Below are 5103 nucleotides of genomic sequence, written 5' to 3' on the forward strand. Positions count from 1 at the left end.
TGTACTCCCTCCTCCTCCTCCTTCCTCCCTCTTCCTCCCTCCTCCTCCTCCTCCTCCTCCTCCCTCATCCTTCTCCTCCTCCCCCAACCTCCTCCTCCCCCCTCCTCGTCCTCCCTCCTCCTCCTCCTCCTCCCTCCCTCCTCCTCAACCCTTACCCCTCGAATCCGTGAAAAAGACTAGCTCTCCACTCCTCAAGCTTGGACTCCTCCTAAACCCTGCAACCCCCTCTGAACCTTGGAACTCCTAGCTAGCTCTCTCAACCCTGTCTCCCTTTCAAATCCTGAAATCCCCTTCTAGACCCTTGAACTCCCGTGGAGGCGAGAGCCTCCATCAATCGTTATAATCAAGCCCTCTTTTTCATTCATGCGTGCATGAGATCTACTTTCCATGCTTTAGCCTACACCTCTCACCTAAACACGACCCAAGGACCTATGCTACACTTGTGAACACCTATGCTACAATGAGCAACAACACGGCTGTAGGTGACCAACACCCTTGGAACCTGCACTTGGGTAAAATAGAGACCAATCTTGGAGGTCTGTTGGCAAGCTAGAAATCTTGACTCCACCATCTTTACTAATCTAAGCGTTGGGGTATACATTTAGAATATCCTATCTCTTCCACTACTTCTCGAAGAAGTATGCTTGCAAATTGCCGCCAGGAATGCCTAGCGCATTTTCAATCACACTTTCAATGATGGTAATCTTCTGACCTTGACAGACTATTTGTTCCTCCTTCAAGTTCATCTCGTGTACTATTAACTAGAAAAGAAATCAATGCATGAGGCTAGATGCTAGACATGGCGATGCTCGAGGGCCATAGAGGAAAAGGGAACATGAGGGGAGAAGCGTTAACATGGGTAGGGAAATGGGATTAAGAAAGGTGGGAATGAAGAGGGAGACTATGGCACAAGGGAGAAGGGAGAGGGGAAAGAGGAGTATGTACATGATGGGAGGTGGAATGTAGAGATGGAGACATCAAGAGAAGAGGGTCATGCTTTATTTGAAAGGAAGGATGGGGGGGGGGGGGAAATCAAAGTACTAGCTAGGTGGCTTTACCAGAATGAGCGTGTTACATCAAGAAATAGCCCCCTCCTTTTATAGCCAAGAGAGGGGATCTCTCCCAATAAATGCATCCTCCCACATGCATGGTGTGTGTGGAAGAGTCTCCCATGTGGGCTAGGTGGGTACGCACTCTCAATTGTGTGCGACAACCCTTTGCCTCATTTTCCCACATAAATCAAACCCCATATCCCAAGAATAAGATACTCCCTTAGTCTCCTCCCAATTTTATAATGCGTTCATGTTGGTAAGCTGAAAGGAAAGCAAAGAGTGGACACAAACTCAGAATACTTGCATTATGGAATGAAGAAGAGTGAGGTCCTTAAGTAGGCACCTCATACATGCTCACTGACATCACTGATGACTTTAGAGCTCCACAATCATCTCCTCAATCTACTCCTAGATTCTCTCAATCATCCTATGTGGCTTTCCACCACCTAACTGTGCTTGTGGGCACCTAATTGTGCCTCTAGCACTCACACATAGAAACCAAGGTGTGCCTGAGGCATACACCTTGAGATATCCCATCAAACCCCCCCTCAAGGGAATGCCTCAGGCTATGTCAAGGATACATCTAGTCTCATAGTTTCTCATGCCATCTCATGGTGGTCAAGGATAAATCTATGGCTAGGATCTCATGCTAGAAAGGGTTCCCATGGGTGTAAGGTAAACAAAAAGGGATACAAAAAGACCTTCCAATGGTTATCTCCCCTGCATGTACATGCACACAATGTCTGCAGGAGGTACCATGGAGCAAAACATACACATGGCCTACATCATAAGGTGACCAGAGGTGTTACAAAACACACAAAACACAATAGTTTATTTCATTCATTTTGGAGGACTATCTAGGCTGAGTACCTTGACATAAAAAGAGAGATCTGGAGCATACATAGAGATGATTTAAAATGCATAATCTTCAAAGGATGCCTCACTTGTGGAGGCTCATCAACTGAAAGTAGATTTGCATTTTTAGTCTTTTCTTTGGCTCTGCAAAACTTCTCATGATGGTTGTTCTTGCCACAGTGTTTGCATGGATTAATTTTGAAGCAGTCCTTTGAAAGGTGATTTGTCTTTCCACAGTGATTGCAAGGGGTATACTTGCCCTTCTGGACTTTTATAGCATAAATAGTGTCATTGCCTTTCCTGAGCTCCATATGCCTTTCTTCTTCTTAGAGAGTAGAAATAATACCTTCAAGATTAGGATTAGGAAGATTTTTCAAAGTGGTAATTATGTGATCATAATCTTTAGGCATACTCTTCAGTAACACTGCCATAGCATCATCTGGAGTAATAGGAGAGTTGATAGAAGCTAATTGAGTCATAAGACTCCGCATATAGTTGACATGAGCTACCAAAGTAGTACCACTAACCATCTTCAATTCAAAGAAAGAGATTTTAAGTGATAATTTAGAGATGTGAGAGCTAGCACCAAAAATCATGTCAAGCTTCTGCCAAGCTTCTGAAGGAGACTCTAAGTCAGAGATGTGGTGAATATAATCATCTCCTAAGTAAGAGCAATGATACCATATGCTTTTTCCTCTCTAGCGGGACCCCTTGCCGGTCATGTCAGAGTTGAGGATTCTCCAGCATTGGAGGCCGTAGAAGAAGCGGTTGGAGTCGGTTTGACAAGTCCCTAGAGGTTCTCCCTCATCAATGCAAACTTCACCTTCATCTGCCATGTGTGGAAGCCCTTTCCATTGAACTTCTCTAGATTCAATAGGGTAGCCATGAGAGGGTCTAACCCAGATATTGGGCAGTGTCTTTCTCTCTTACAAGGCAAAAAATAACTGAAAGACTTCCAAAATATAAGCACTTTGATGTAGCAAAGATTAGTGACCAATATTCAATCAATGATGCTTCTTCTTACATGCTTCACAGAGGTGGCTAAAATGAATACTTTCCAATCAAAACCAGGTCTAGCAATTCAAAGAAAAACTGAAGCCACACTTGTACTGATATAATTGAAAACTTCAAAAACTTAGAAGTGCTAGAGTAGCATTTTATGTAGCATCATCTTCAAAAACTTGTCCAAAACTGTCAAAACCAAAAGGCTGAACTTAGAGGGCTTGTAGCTCACTCTTCAAAGCAAGGAAAAGAGGGCTTTCTAAAGCAAAAGAAAGCTCATATACCAGAGAGGATCCAGCACAGAGGTTGGACGAAATGGCATGCGCTATTGCTCGGGGGAGTTGCTGCAGGCTGAACATGAGTTTTGACAATTTCTCCTTCGTTACTGAACCAAATGAGCTAAAAAATGACTCAAAATCTTCGTCTTGAGGTTGCCCATCTACTCCTAAGAGGACTCAAGCAATGGCACAGCAGGCAGGGAGTATTGAGCAATAGAAGAATGGTGAAAAAATGCACTGTTTGGAGAATGGCAGCCAACAGAGACGTTTTTTTTTCAATTGCTTGCAGGTGGAAGTTTGCCCATAATAGAGGAGTTTATAGCTCAGAGGGTTTGGGCAATGGTCGTTTGTAGGCAGAGAACCAAGCTCTCAAAGATTTTGGGAAGAAGGAGGAAAATGGGGAAGAAGAAGATGAAGAAGAAGAAGATGATGTGGCAGAAATGGGCTCAAGGGGGATCAAAGGGCTTTGATACCATGTTGGTAAGCTGAAAGGAAAGCAAAGAGTGGACACAAACTTAGAATACTTGCATTATGGAATGAAGAAGAGTGAGGTCCTTAAGTAGGCACCTCATACATGCTCACTGACATCACTGATGACTTCAGAGCTCCACAATCATCTCCTCAATCTGCTCCTAGATTCTCTCAATCATCCTATGTGGCTTTCCACCACCTAACTGTGCTTGTGGGTACCTAACTGTTCCTCTAGCACTCACACATAGAAACCAAGGTGTGCCTGAGGCATACACCTTGAGATATCCCATCAGTTCAAACATCTAGGAGGACAAGTGGAGCTCTGTCGCAAAGTATGGCCACATGTCTATGTGCTTCCAATCATTAGTTGTGCAATGGATCTGCACATGAACACTATTTCCATGGGTGTCCCAAACCTTGTGTAGATACGTTCAAATATGAAATTTAAAACTGCCTTACCATTTGCAACGGGGAGGGTGATAGCTTCAGCCCACTTAGTGACATACTGAGTGGCTACCAAAAGATACTTCTTTTTGCAGGCAGTCATGGGCAGGGGCCCAACAAAATCTATTCTCCACTTCTGAAATGGATGGATGGACATCACTGGGTGATGTTGCCCAAGACGCAAATCCTTCCTACCAAAGAATTGGCATGGTTCACAAGTTTTGCAATACATAGTGACATCCTTGAACAAGGTTGGCCAATAGTACCCAGCATGTAAAATTTTCTTAGTTGTATAGTCACCGGCATAGTGGCCTCCACAAAATCCATCATGATAATGCTTCAATACCTTAGGTACTTCATCTACATCAATGGCCCATCTTAGTACCCCATCCATGCCTTGACGGTACAACACCCCATTAAAGAGAGTGTAGCGCCTACTATCTCTGCAGATCTTCTTTCTCTCATAGCTAGTACTTTCTGGAGGAAAGGAGAAAGCGGTCAAAAATCTGTAGATACCACCATACCATGGATCCCCAACTTCTATGGCTGCTACAAGGGTTACATTGAGGCACTCCTCTAAATCAATCAAAGAATTCTTCAAGTTGGAACAACCCCCTTTTACAATTTTGAAAGAAAAATCATATTCTTGTAAAACTGCCAACCATTTGGCCAACCGGCCCATGGCATTTGGTGATTTAAGAACTTGCTTTGCAAAACCATTGCTAGAAATTATAATGAAGGACTTTCCAGCCACATAATGCTTAAATTTCTCAATGCAAAACACCAAAGACAAGGCATGCTTGTCAGCCTCAGAGTAGCATCGTTCAATTTCGAGCAATTGTCGAGAAGCAAATCAAATAGGATACATGAACCAATCCTCCCCTTGCTAGAGAAGAATACCCACCAGAGTGTGCTCATCAAACCCAGGATTGATATAGAAAGTCTTTGACCAATCAGGATTGTGTAGAATGGGTTTTGAAGCCAAAGCACTCTTGATTTGT

The sequence above is a fragment of the Dipteris shenzhenensis genome, chromosome 32 (genome assembly GCF_047967505.1).
Source record: "Dipteris shenzhenensis isolate YYH24624 ecotype China chromosome 32, Dip_SZ_1.0, whole genome shotgun sequence".
NCBI classification, from domain to species: Eukaryota; Viridiplantae; Streptophyta; class Polypodiopsida; order Gleicheniales; family Dipteridaceae; genus Dipteris; species Dipteris shenzhenensis.